Source organism: Rhinatrema bivittatum, chromosome 5, assembly GCF_901001135.1.
Source record: "Rhinatrema bivittatum chromosome 5, aRhiBiv1.1, whole genome shotgun sequence".
Taxonomy (NCBI): Eukaryota; Metazoa; Chordata; class Amphibia; order Gymnophiona; family Rhinatrematidae; genus Rhinatrema; species Rhinatrema bivittatum.
In genome coordinates this window covers 238766932-238781545 of record NC_042619.1, presented here as the reverse complement: position 1 = coordinate 238781545, position 14614 = coordinate 238766932, and the positions used below count along the sequence as shown (strand labels likewise).

The 14614-nt window shown below is 49.5% G+C and overlaps 1 protein-coding gene across 7 annotated transcripts in view; it reads left to right on the top strand.

Moving 5' to 3' along the window:
• The window catches only part of SON (SON DNA binding protein), a 236639-nt gene that overhangs the window by 188757 nt on the left and 33268 nt on the right, over positions 1 to 14614 (top strand). The window lies entirely within an intron of this gene.

Genomic DNA, 14614 nt, shown 5'->3' with positions numbered 1-14614 from the left:
CAGGCGGATCAGGTTGTTGCACGTTTAGGGAGGACTTGGGGTGCACGTCGGTGGTGCCGATCTCTCCCCCCTGCCCTATTCGGATTACCTCCTCCCCTCCCTAGTGGAGCGAGGGACCTCCCGACCTGCGGCCCTGCGAAGTAATATTCCCCGGGGCCGCCTCACGTCGGGAAGACCAATTCCCCGACGTCTTCGCCGGGTCGGTGGGAGGGGGGGTCTGGCCCAGTCCTAGCCTCCTCATCCATTTCACTGCGGCGGGCTTTGCCGCGCGCACGCGAGTCTGCCCCTCCCCCCGCCTTTGCTCCGATGCAGCGTTCAGAAGTCGGGGGCAGGCAGGGAGAGGCCCTGTCCCGGGAGGAGCGTCACATGAGCGGTTCTTCAGAGGAAGGAGGACTGCCCTTCTCCGGGGGATGCCGGGCACCGTCAGGACCGCGTGGGGAGAAAGAGACAGGCCCCGTTCCCGCTGAGCGCGGGAACGACGGCCATTTTGCAGGTTGTTCCTCATGCCGGGCTGTCAGAGGATGACACGGAGGCCCCGATCGCAGCGACACTCCCCTTCCTAGACTCCGGTGCGGCTATGCAGGCGAAGTTTCAACTCGGGGGGTCTCAGAGTGGTCCTCCCTCGGGAGTTCCGGCGTTTTCGCCGGAGTTTATAGTCCTGATGCACAGGGCTTTCGTTCACAGCAGGGACATGCCCTTGGGAGTGGGGTCTCAGCCTCCGGCCAAAATAGCTTGCTCGGCTGCCCCCCTGGGGTTTTTTTTCCCCCAGGGTAGCGTCCCACGGGCCGGGGAAGGACCGGGACCTTCTCGGGATGCCTCCTTGCTGCCGGCGGCGCCGCAGCCCTCAGTAGAGGTCGATCCTCTTCTGGAGCCGGGCGGCGATGACCCCACCTTGGCGGCCCAGGTGGAGGGTGACGATCCGAGAGTGCTACGGATTTTTCAGGCGGGGGAGCTGGATGAGCTCATCCCTCACATCCTTCAGAAAATGGACATCGACCCTCCTCCGGATCCGGTGGAGCCCGACCCTAAGGTCAAGAAAGGAGACCCCCTCTTGGCGGGCCTCCGTCCCCTGGCGAAGGCTTTTCCCACTCATCAATCTACTCTACAGCTAATTTCCAGTGAGTGGGATACGCTGGAGGCCAACCTTAGTGTTGGTAGAGCCATGGAGAAGTTGTACCCGCTTCCGTCGGATTTCTTGGAGCTCCTCAGAGTACCCGCGGTGGACTCTGCGGTGTCGGCGGTTACAAAACATACTACGATTCCCGTCATGGGCAGGACGGCGTTAAAGGATATGCAGGATAGGAAGCTGGAAGTGTACCTCAAACGGGTCTTCGAGGTTTCAGCTCTGGGAATGCGAGCAGCGATCTACAGTTCGCTGGCGCAGAGGGCGGGACACCGGTGGGTCCAACAGCTCCTCATGTCTCAGACCTTGCCGGAGGCGGAAGCGCAACAGGCGGACAGGTTGGAGGCCGTGGTCGCCTACGGAGCGGACGCCATGTACGATCTCATAAGAGTCCTAGCCCGGTCGATGGTAGCGGCGGTGTCGGCTCGTCTCCTCTGGTTGCGAAACTGGTCGGCTGATGCCTCCTCCAAGACCAGACTGGGGTCTCTCCCCTTCAAGGACAGGTATCTTTTTGGGGAAGATCTGGACCAGATTATCAAGTCACTCAACGAAAACGCGGTGCACAAGTTGCCGGAGGATAGGCCGCGTTCCTCCAGATCATTCAATTCCTCCAGGAACAGGTACCAAACTCAGCGCCGGTTTCGACCTACGAGACAACAGACGCCTCGGACGTCATCCTCTCGCTCGCACTCCTGGAACCGATCCTTTCGAGGGCGCCGTCAAGGTAAGGACGGTCATGGCTCGGGCACCTCCCAGAAGGCTGCCCAATGATGTCAGGAGGACCCACGAGTCTGTTCCCCGGCTGGGGGGTCGGCTTGCACTCTTCTACAAAGCGTGGGTCCAAATCACTTCAGACCAATGGGTCCTAGATATTCTAAAGCATGGCTACGTGTTGGATTTTGTACACGCCCCTCGAGACAGGTTTCTGTTCTCCCCTTGCGGGTCTCTTCTCAAGCGTACGGCAGTTCGGCAAACCCTAGATCGCCTCCTTTCGTTGGGCGCGATAGTTCCGGTTCCGGCCGCCGACCTGGGTCGCAGCCATTATTCTGTTTACTTTGTGGTTCCCAAGAAGGAAGGTACCTTCCGACCTATTCTGGACCTCAAGACAGTCAACAAGTCCCTCAGGGTGCCCCGTTTCCGGATGGAGACGCTTCGCTCGGTACTGGCGGCGGTGCATCCAAGGGAATATTTGGCCTCACTGGACCTTACGGAGGCGTACCTCCACATCCCGATCCATCAGGCCCACCAGCGATACCTTCGGTTCAAGATCCTGGGACAACACTTCCAGTTCCGGGCCCTACCTTTTGGTTTAGCCACGGCTCCACGAGTATTTACAAAGATCATGGTGGTAGTGGCAGCGGCTCTTCGAAGGGAGGGGATCCTGGTGCGTCCTTACCTGGACGATTGGCTAATCCGAGCGAAATCCCGATCACAGGGCTGTCAGGCAGTCAACAGGGTGGTACACCTTCTCCAATCGCTGGGGTAGATTGTCAATTTCCCAAAGAGCAGACTGCGTCCTTCCCAGTCGCTGGACTTCCTAGGAGCGCACTTCGACACAAAAGCGGCCATGGTGTTTCTACGCCTGGAGAGGGCACAGGCTCTACGCGAGCAGGTTCGCAGCTTCATAGCGCTCGAGTCACCCACGGCGTGGGACTACCTGCAGGTGTTAGGAACCATGGCCTCCACTATCGATCTGGTCCCGTGGGCCTTCGCCCACCTGCGTCCCCTTCAGAGGGCCCTGCTTTCTCGGTGGCAACCAGTGTCGTGGGATTTCCAGGCGATCCTGCCGATTCCAAGATCAACGGTCCGCAGCCTCCGGTGGTGGCTGGACCCTCATCGCTTAGCTCAAGGGGTGTCTCTGGAGGTCCCAGACTGGGTGATAGTCACCACGGATGCCAGTCTGACCGGCTGGGGAGCGGTTTGTCAAGCCAGCTCGATACAGGGCCGATGGTCTGCGGAGGAGTCAAGTTGGCCCATCAACCGGCTGGAGGCCAGAGCAGTCCGTCTAGCCCTAGAAGGATTCTTCCGGTTGGTACACCATCGGGCGGTCCGAGTGCTGTCGGACAACGCGACCACGGTGGCGTACATCAATCGTCAGGGGGGCACAAGGAGTCGCCTCGTATCTTTGGAGATCGACCAGCTGATGGAGTGGATGGAGCTCCATCTACAGCGGCTAGCGGCTTCCCACATTGCCGGCGTCGACAATGTACAAGCGGACTTCCTCAGCTGACAGCACTTGGATCTAGGAGAGTGGGAACTCTCGGGGGACGCGATGGATCTGATAATCAAGCGCTGGGGGGTTCCGCACATGGACCTCATGGCAACCGCCAGAAATGCAAAGGCCGTGCGCTTCTTCAGCCGCAGACGGGAACACGGCGCAGAAGGGGTCGATGCGCTGGTCCTCCCGTGGCCGTGACAGTGTCTCCTGTACTTACTGTACATACTCCTGTATGTTGTTCCAAATTATTTCTACCCTGTTCTTTGTAAAACAGGACTTTGTCTCTGTTAATTTTGCTGGTTGTAATGTAAACCGAAGTGATAATTAATCTTGTTAATTGAACCTCGGTATATAAAAGTTATAAATAAATAAATACGTGTTTCCTCCATGGCCACTGGTGGGAAAGGTTATCAGGCGGATAGAGTCTCACCAAGGACCGGTAATTCTCGTGGCACCGGAATGGCCCAGGCAACCGTGGTTCACTGATCTTCTCCATTTGGCGGTAGAGGATCCTCTTCGCCTCAGACATCTGCCACGGCTACTCCGCCAGGGTCCAATATTTTTCTAAGCGGCAGATCACTTCTGTCTTGCGGCTTGGCTTTTGAGAGGCGCAAGTTGAGGCGCTGCGGTTATCCTGAGGCCGTCGTATCCACTTTGTTGCGGGCGCGTAAGACGTCCACCTCCATTACGTATGTTCGCGTGTGGAAGGTCTTTGAGGAATGGTGCGCCTCGCGTGCGATCCAGGCAACCCAGGCTTCGGTAGCACAGACTCTCGCGTTCCTGCAGGCAGGTCTGGATTTAGGACTGGCCTATAACTCCCTCCGGGTCCAGGTGGCAGCGTTGGGGGCCCTTCTCCAGGGGAGAGGCGGGGCGCTTCTGTCTTCCCATCTAGATATCTTTCGTTTGAGACACCTGAAGCCTCCTATTCGGCCGCCAGGTCCATCACGGAACTTGAACCTGGTGCTCCGGGCTCTTGGTAGCGCACCTTTTGAGCCCTTGGGTTCCGCTTCCATCAAGGACGTCACTCTCAAGACCATTTTCCTGGTTGTAATCGCCTCGGCGCACCGGATCTCCGAGCTGCAGGATTTATCCTGTCGGGAACCATACCTCCGGTTCACGCCGGCGGGGTTTCCCTGCGTACGGTACCGTCCTTCCTTCCTAAGGTGATTTTGGCGTTCCATCTTAACCAATCGGTGGAGCTCCCGTCATTTTCATCCTCTGAGTCAGGGGACTTGCGCAGGCTAGATGTACAGCGTTCTTTGATGCATTATCTAGAGGTCACGAATGATTTTCGATTCTCTGATCATTTGTTTGTCCTTTGGTCGGGACCCAGGAAGGGTTGCATGGCCTCCAAGTAATCCATTGCTCGCTGGCTGAAGGGGAGCGATCATAGCAGCGTACCTGGGAGCAGGTAAGTCTCCCCCTTTAGCGGTCAAGGCTCATTCCCTTCGCGCACAGGCAACTTCTTGGGCAGAGAGCTCTTCGGTCTCCACTCAGGAAATCTGTAGGGCGGCCACCTGGAAGTCGCTCCATACTTTTGCGAGACATTATCGCCTAGACTTCCGGGCGCCGTCGGGCGGTCAGCTGGGAGACAGGGTCATAAGGGCAGGGCTGTCCGCGGCCCACCCATGATAGGGAAGCTTTGGTACATCCCACCGTCTGAAATGATCTTGGTACGTACAGGGAAAAGAAAATTATTCCTTACCTGCTAATTTTCGTTCCTGTAGTACCATGGATCATTCCAGACACCCTCCCTAGTCTTGGGGGTTTGATTTGGTGGGACATCCCTGCTTACCTGTCTTGTTCCATTTCTCACTCTATCCTTTTTCGGGACTAAGAGTCTGCGTTCATGCAGTGCTGTTTGCAAGTTCACAGTTGAGCTTTATACTTCCAAATTTAGTTACTGTCAGTTTGACAGCGGTTTTCTGAAATTTTGCATACTTGATCCCTCTGGGTCTCTTCTCTTCTTGGCTCTGGTAGTCTAGTTACTGAGAGTTGAGCCAGGGGAGGTGTGGTCATATAGGATCTCCCCTGAGAGTTTTTGTTCTGACTCCATCTGCTGGACAGGGGACATAACCCACCGTCTGGAATGATCCATGGTACTACTGGAACGAAAATTAGCAGGTAAGGAATAATTTTCTTATAGAAACAGGAATGTCAGAATTAAAGTCTGACTTGCTGGAAGGGCAAGGAGTCCCATACCTACTCCTGAAGGTGATTATTGGCTTTTGCATCATATTATGACTCGCATCCTGGTTGGATGTACAGAACACCATCCTTGGAGTGGTGCAGGACTGCAGAGAAAGGATAGTCTTCCGCCTAACCAGCCCCCTCCCCCACTGGTTGAGCCCTTGGGTTCTGGGGACAGCAGTTCTCTGCAGCAGCAGTACCTCATGGTGAGTCTAGAGCAGTGGTTCTCAACACTGTCCTGGGGACCCTCCCAGCCAGTCGGGTTTTCAGGATATCCACAATAAATATGCATGAGAGAAAATTTGCATGTTATGAAGGCAGTTTATGCAAATTTTCTCTCATGCATATTCATTGTGGATATCCTGAAAACCCGACTGGCTGGGGGGGGGGGGGGGGTCCCCAGGACAGGGTTGAGAACCACTGGTCTGGAGCAAGGCTTGGACAGGCTGGTAAGGCTGGGGCAGGGCTTGGACAGGAACAGAGTGCAGGTAAGGGCTGGAACTGAGGCTTGGACAGGAACAGAGTGCAGGTAAGGGCTGGAACTGAGGCTTGGACAGGAACAGAGTGCAGGTAAGGGCTGGAACTGAGGCTTGGACAGGAACAGAGTGCAGGTAAGGGCTAGAACTGAGGCTTGGACAGGAACAGAGTACAGGTAAGGGCTGGAAATAAGGCTTGAATGTAGGCGAGGACTGGACCTGAGGTTTGAGTACAGGCAAGGACTGGAACTGGATCTTACCTGCAGGCCAGGACTAGAACTGGAGCTTGAGTGCAGGCAAGGACTGCAACAGGAACTAGACTGACAGGACAGGGTGAGGCAAGGACAACACGGGACATGGAACATAAAGGCTCGAAGGCAGAGTTTAGGCATGGAAGGCACCGAAGGGCAAGACAATGGAAAGCCTAGATAGGTCACAGAGATAAACAAGGCCTGGATAGGCCAGAAGGGAAGGCAAGGAGTAAGAAGGCCCTTAGGCTGAAAGACAAGGTGTAGGAAGGCCTTTAAGCCACAACGCAATGCAAGAAGCAGGAATGCCTGAAGGCGTTCGGAGCTGTTCCAAGAAACTAGCTCCAAATGCTCTAGCATCCAGCGATTTCCTTCTCCAATGAAGCACACACCTACTTTATGCATTTCCTCCAATACCATTCATTCATAAAACTGTGTTCAAACTGAGGAAAGACAAGGGAAGGATGATTCTCATTGCATAATTTTGGCTGCGCCAAATTGGGTTTCCTTGGCTATACAAATTGGAAATATTTCTGCCCATACTTCTGAAAATATTTCCAACACTCATTACACAGAACGGATCCCTTCTTCACCCAAACTCTCTAGCTCTGATGGCATGGATGTTGAACAAATTAATTCACTGATTGCTTTTTCCACAAGAGCTGAGAGGTAATCCTGGCACCAAGAAAACCTTCAACTAGACTATTATATAGCTACAAATTGAAGAGATTTTCCTATGATGTGCTACTTATAAACTAGATCCTCTTTAACAGTTCAGCTTCCTTCGTTCTTCAAAATCTACTTGGTTTTTCAGATTCAGAATTGAAATTAAACTCTGTCAGAGTGCATCTAAGTGCTATACCACTTAATGCAATCAAAGAGACTGTCTTCCTATTATTTCTCAACACTTTAGTATATGAAAGTTCATAAAGGGCCTTTATAACCTTCATACTCCAATTAAGATTCCCTTTACTCAGTAGGATCTCAGTATAGTTTTAGCAAAGCTAATGTCCAGTCCATTTGAACCTCTAGCCACAGTTCATCTCAAATATCAATTTTGGAAGGTGTTATTTCTAGTAGTGATAATTACAGCTCATAGGGTAAGTGAGCTCCAGGTTTTAGTTACTCGAGCTTTTCACACAGTTGTTTTTTTTCTTTTGTTTTTTTTTAAATAGTCATTCTTAAAGGCTTAGGAAAAAAGGCTTATCCTCTTCTACAGTCTAGTGTGGGTAAAGTCTGCTTAGTTTTACATAAGTGAAGCGTAGGAAAAAAAAGTTTGGCAAGACAATTCTCTGATTTAGATAAGAACATAAGAAAATGCCATACTGGGTCAGACCAAGGGTCCATCAAGCCCAGCATCCTATTTCCAACAGTGGTCAATCCAGGCCATAAGAACATGGCAAGTACCCAAAAACCAAGTCTATTCCATGTTACCAATGCTAATGGCAGTGGCTATTCTCTAAGTGAACTTAATAGCAGGTAATGGACTTCTCCTCCAAGAACTTATCCAATCCTTTTTTAAACACAGCTATACTAACTGCACTAACCACATTCTCTGGCAACAAATTCCAGAGTTTAATTGTGCGTTGAGTAAAAAAGAACTTTCTCCGATTAGTTTTAAATGTGCCCCATGCTAACTTCATGGAGTGCCCCCTAGTCTTTCTACTATCCGAAAGAGTAAATAACAGATTCACATCTACCGGTTCTAGACCTCTCATAATTTTAAACATCTCTGTCATATCCCCCCTCAGCCGTCTCTTCTCCAAGCTGAAAAGTCCTAACCTCTTTAGTCTTTCCTCATAGGGGAGCTGTTCCATTCCCCTTTATCATTTTGGTTGCCCTTCTCTATACCTTCTCCATCGCAATGATATCTTTTTTGAGATGCGGCGACCAGAATTGTACACAGAATTCAAGGTGCGGTCTCACCATGGAGCGATACAGAGGCATTATGACATTTTCCGTTTTATTCACCATTCCCTTCCTAATAATTCCCAACATTCTGTTTACTTTTTTGACTGCTGCAGCACACTGAACCGATGATTTCAATGTGTTATCCACTATGACGCCTAGATCTCTTTGGTAAAAATTTAGGATAAGTTTTTAGTTTACCAAAAAGTGTATTTGAATTTCATCTGGATCAGAGAATTGTCTTGCCAATCTTAAAGGGAACAGACTTTATAAACACTAGACCAGGGGTGGGCAAACTAGGGCCCGCGGGCCCTATCTTACTTTTAATCTGGTCTGTGTAAGAAATTTTAAAATGCATTAGATGCAGCCTGCTGAGGCTTTTGCAGCTGCCCAAGTTCTCAACGTCATTAAAGGCCCAAAATGTGGTCTCTTTGCTGGCACGCTGAAACGGGCCTTTGATGATGACGTCAGTGGGGCAGGCAGGCAGGACAGCGTCAGTGCGCAGGCAGGACGTCGGCATCGGTGTGCGACCTTTCTGACGAGGAGAGACACCATTTGCTGGAGCCAAAAAAGAAGAAAGACATGGCAGCAGCACTGACAACAAAGAAAGATCCAGCAGTGGTGCTGAAAAAGAAGAGAGATGTGGCAGCGGTGCTCATTGGACCCAGGCCAACGGAGCTGAAAATGAAGAAAAAAGATGTGGCAACGGGGCCGAAAAAAAAAAATGCGATAGCAGTGCCTGTTGGAGCCCAGTCCAGCGGGGCCGAAAATGAAAAAAAAAAGATGTCTGAGCTCAAATCAGCAAGCCAAAGGAGGAGAAGTGTGAGACACAGCAGCGGCGCCCACGGGAGAAGAGGAGAGACTAGGTGGTGGGCTGCTGCTTCAACCTAAACCAGCGAAGCTGAAAAATGAGCGAACTTGCTTGTGTGCGTGCCTGTGAAAGAGAGAGAGATTGGGAGCCTGCTTGTGTGTGTGAGAGAGAGAAACTGGAAGCCTGTTTGTGTGTGTGTGTGCTTGTGAAAGAGAGAGAGATTGGGAGCCTGCTTGTGTGTGTGAGAGAGAGAGAGACTGGAAGCCTGTTTGTGTGTGTGCGCCTGTGAGAGAGAGATTGGGAGCCTGCTTGTGTGTGTGTGAGAGAGAGACTTGGAAGCCTTTTTGTGTGTGTGCACCTGTGAGAGAGAGAGTGGGAGACTGCTTGTGTGTGTGAATGTGTGTGCCTGTGAAATAGAGCGCGAGAGAGTGGGAGCCTGCTTGTGTATGTGCCTGTGAAAAACAGTGCAAGAGAAGTGGGAGCCTGCTTTTGTGTGTGCCTGTGAAAGAGAGTGCGAGAGAGTGGGAGCCTGCTTTTGTGTGTGCCCGTGAAAGAGAGTGCAAGAGAGTGGGAGCCTGCTTGTGTGTGTGCCTGTGAAAGAGAGCAAGAGAGGGAACATGCTTTGTGTGTGTGTGTGTGTGCCTGTGAAAGAGAGAGAGATTGGGAGCCTTCTTGTGTTTGTGTGCGCCCCTGTGAAAGAGAGCGAGAGTGAGCATGCTTGTGTGTGTGTGTGCCTGTGAAAGAAAGCAAGAAAGGGAGCATGCTTGTGTGTGTGTGTGTGTCTCTGAAAGAGAGTGGGAGCCTGCTTGCATATATGCCCATGAAAGAAAGAGAGAGAGAGAGATTGGGAGCCTTCTTTTGTGTGTGTCTGTAAAAAAGAGAGATTGGGAACTTACTTGTCTGTGTGCTTGTGAAAGAGAGAGATTGGGAGCCTGCTTGTGTGTGTGCCTGTGAAAGAGAGAGAGGGACAGATTGGGAGCTTCCTTGTATGTGAATGTGTGTGTGTGCCTGTGAAAGAGAGCGAGAGAGAGTGGGAGCTTGCTTGTGTGTGTGTGCCTGTAAAAGAGAGAGAGAGAGAGAGGGGGAGCCTGCTTGTGTATGTGCCTGTGAAAGAGAGAGAGATTGGGAGCCTGCTTGTGTGTGTACCTGTGAAAGAGAGAGAGGGACAGATTGGGAGCTTCCTTGTATGTGATGTGTGTGTGTGCCTGTGAAAGAGAGCGAGAGAGAGTGGGAGCTTGCTTGTGTGTGTGTGTGGTGTGTGCCTGTAAAAGAGAGAGAGAGAGAGGGAGCCTGCTTGTGTATGTGCCTGTGAAAGAGAGAGAGATTGGGAGCCTGCTTTTGTGTGTGCATGTGAAAGAGAGATTGGGAGCCTGCTTGTGTCTGCGCCTGTGAAAGAGAGAGACAGATATATATTTGGAGTCTGCTTGTGTGTGTGAGGGAGATTGGGAGCTTGCTTGTGTGTGTGCCTGTGAAAGAGAGATTGGGAGCCTTCTTGTGTGTGTGTTTGCCTGTGAAAGAGAGAGATTGGGAGCCTGCTTGTGTGTGTGTGTGCCTGTAAAAGAGAGCGAGAGATTGGGAGCCTGCTTGTGTGTGTGCCTGTGAAAGAGAGAGAGACAGATTGGGAGCCTGCTTGTGTGTGTGTGTGCCTGTGAAAGAGAGATTGGGAGCCTCCTTGTGTGTGTATTTGCCTGTGAAAGAGAGAGATTGGGAGCCTGCTTGTGTGTGTGCCTGTGAAAGAGAGAGAGAGAGGTTGGGAGCCTCCTTGTGTGTGTGTGTGTGTGCGTGCGCCTATAAAAAAGAGAGAGACAGATTGGGAGCCTGCTTGTGTGTGTGTGCGCGCTTGTGAAAGAGAGAGAGAGATTGGGAGCCTCCTTGTGTGTATGTGTGTGCCTATAAAAGAGAGAGAGACAGATTGGGAGCCTGCTTGTGTGTGTGCCTGTGAAAGAGAGCGAGAGAGAGTGGGAGCCTCCTTGTGTGTGTGTGTGTGTGTGCCTATAAAAGAGAGAGAGACAGATTGGGAGCCTGCTTGTGTGTGTGCCTGTGAAAGAGAGCGAGAGAGAGTGGGAGCCTCCTTGTGTGTGTGTGTGCCTATAAAAGAGAGAGAGACAGATTGGGAGCCTGCTTGTGTGTGTGTGTGCCTGTGAGAGAGAGAGGTTGGGAGCCTGTTTTTCTGCGTGCCTATGAAGGAGAGAGTCTAGAATCTCAGGGTAACTGGAAATGAAATGTTTCCAGGTATTTGGGGGGGGGGGGGTGTTGGGGGTTATCATTATTGATTTTAATTATATTTTTTGACTTTGTTTTATGAGGAATGGTGATATTTCTGTTTTTATTGCACCGCATATGAGTCTGGCTTTTAGTGGTTTCCAGTCCAGTTTTTTTGTCTGCGCCTTACTATTTATTCTTTATAGCCTATATTTGTGACTGAGGTGAGGTGGTCTGCTAGCTGGGAAAATGCCTTGTACCTGTTAGGGTGAAGGTTTTTCTGATTTTGGTAGAGACTGGCAATCCATGATTGAAGGGGCTCCTTAGGTGCTAAAAATGATGGCACTTAAGCCTGCTGGATACTGAAATAGCCTGCAGCAAGTGGTGGAGGTTTGATTGCTGTGTTGAGGACCTGTCACACCCTGCCACGTCATGCACCACTCTCCAACCCTCATTGCATTTGATAACTTGGTTTGTTGAGTTATAACTGTGAATGTTATTTTGTAAACCACTGTGATCTATACATGGAATGACGGTATATATAATATATCTAAATACTTAGAACTAAATCTTTCAGAAAGCTTATACAACTTTTTATATCTTATGATCAAGCCAGACAAGGATTATCAGTTAAAAAAAAAAATAGACTTTATCAGCATGGCTCTCTAACTGCATTTTTTTCTTCTACATTCAATTTGGAAAGCAACTACCTGCAGATGTTAAAGCCCATCAATATGTACATCAGTAGCCCATCTCAAATTTTCCTAAGTTTAGGATATATATAAGGCAGCCACATGTTCATCCATTCACACTTTTATAAAATATTACTGTTTATAAGAAGAGCCTCACAGAGATAGTAACTTTGGAGAAGCAGTGTTAGGAATTTATTTGATTAAAGCTTCAAGTTCCCTGCCATCCACTTCTTAATTTGCCAAAAAAAAAGAATCGTTTTCATTATAAACCTCAACTTAGGAGTCTCTGCTTGTATAGCTGGGTTTGTTCTGCTTGCCCACGGAGAAAGTGGAGTGGCTTACCTGTTACAGATGTTCTCTGTGGCCAGCAGGACAGACCAGCCACACAATCCCACTCTCCTCCCAGCCACACAATCCCACTCTCCTCCCAGCCACACAATCCCACTCTCCTCCCCTGGACATAGAGCTTAGCTAGGTAAGGGATTGAGGAGGCTTCTGTGGGGCAACTGCAAGAGAATTCCCTCGCATTCTCAGAAAGCCTTTTAAGTGTTTCTGTGCTAAAGAGAGCGCTGTTGGATAACATCATCCACGTGTGTGTCTGGTTTGTCCTGTTCACAAAGAGCACCTGTTACATGCAAGCAAATCTGCTTTCTTCTTTCAACCCTTAGTGGGAGCAGACAGTACTAGGAAACACCCTGTGTGCTCAGAGTGAGGTTTGTGGCTGAGGTTTGGACTAATGCTCTGATGTGCCCAGAGGCCCATTTAAATAGCACAGGATTTTATATTCAGACATAAACGAGCAGGATTTGATTGAATTTCAAGCTCTGTTTTTTGGGTTTGCTGTATTTTGCATCAGCCCACTTTATGAATTACTGTTAAAGTTAGGGAGTTGGAAAAAGAGAGAATCCGGAGATCTCATGAACTGAACACCATGTGTGAACTGATGCTTCTCTAACCTGAAGTGGAGTGGAGGAGTAGCCTAGTGGTTAGAGCAGTGGACTATGAACCAGGAGACCAGGGTTTGAGTCCCGCTGTCACTCCTTGTGACCTTGGGCAAGTCACTTTACCCTACCTTGCTTAAGGTACAAAACTTAGATTGTAAGCCCTCTGGGGATAGGGAAATACCTACAGTACCTGAATGTAATCCACTTTGAAGCGCTGTGAAAAGCAGAATATAAATAAATAAATAAGTGTAAGCTGTTTGGGGCAAGGGGATTGTAAGCAGGTAAATGACCTTATATATCTGTGTATACATTAAAGTGCTGCATACATAAATACTGTTAATATATATTAAACTGACTGAGCTGAAAAGAGATCTACGGTAATGCAGCTTTTTTGCCAAAAGCTTTTTTTTTTTTTTTGCTCAGTTTATAGATATAAAACAACTCTGTACAATCACTGCAGTTTTTGCATTCTCTAAACTTTGATTTTGTGCCCATTTGTTATGAAAATTGATTTTGACCTCTGAATATTGACCATTGATTATAAATAGGGATCTTCATTTTCAGTTTTGTAATTTTTCCCAGAAATTTATCAGGGTTTGATTTGAGAAGAAATAAAACAGGAGAAAATCAGTGGGGAAAAATATTTATTGTTTTTTCCAGGGGAATTTATTCTGGTGGACAGAAACCTCCTGTCTAATTCTCTTCCAGTCCACAATAAAACCTTCCTTCAAATGATTCTTCAGGTGATCCTGATTCCTCTCCCCAGCATTTCCCCTCTGTCTCCCATTCTTTCATTATCTTCCTTCCTCCTCCACCCCAGAATCCTCTCAAAAACCCCTCTCCCTTACCAAGAAATCCCCCTTCTCTCACTCCTCACAAAATCTCCCTCCTCCCAAAAAGTATTTATTCTTACTGGCTGTGGTGGCTCCAGGATCCTCCTCCCTCCATTTTTGGCAGCATGTTCATGTACCTGCGCTCTGTAGTTCAGCCGTACACACTGCTTTCTGAATCTGCGCTGAGCCAGAGAGACAGGGATCTTACCAGAAACTTCTTCTGCTGGGGGGGGACTGCTGCTCAACTGTGCTTGGGTGGGTGACTGTGAAACCAGGTTCTGGCCAATGCTTCAGTTCCAGCCCTTTCCTGGAGCTAAGCCAATGGCCCAACCCTTCTCCCGATTGTATCCACACGCTCTTACAGGAGCCAGGAAGAGCTGTGCAACTTCCGTTCTGCACCATCTCATCTTCGTGTGCTGGAAGGCTTTCAGCTAAGCAGTGGCTTCCCAGGAGAATGGAGATGAGGTCATCAGAACTGAGCATGCAAAGCTCCTCTCAGCACATGGAGTTGCGATCATTAAAACTTGAGCCTACAGGGTTCCTCTCAGCTTTTCTAGGCGAGCGTTGCTGTCGTCGGGAGGAGGTCTGAGACACATTTTCACTGCTTGGAGGAGGAAGAGGGACTTGAATGCAGCTGGCTCTTATGCCTGCACTAGCTTTGAGAAGGTTTGCAAATGTTACCTTCACAGCAGTTCAAGAGACACAAAATTAGGGTGAAAATAGGCTTAAAACAATTTCCACCTTTGGAAAAATTTACCTTTGCCTGGAATTTACAGGCAAAAATTGGTTTAAATTGAAAATGAAGGTCCCTAATTATAAGGTGATCTTATAGTTCCATGTTTTGGGAAATAAGATAAGCCAGTCCTGGTTTTACATCATAGCTTGCAGGGACATATATTTCTGATTTCCATATTGAGTCCCCTAAGAAAAGTAGGACTCCATCTCCCTGCATACAGTGGGGTAAAACCA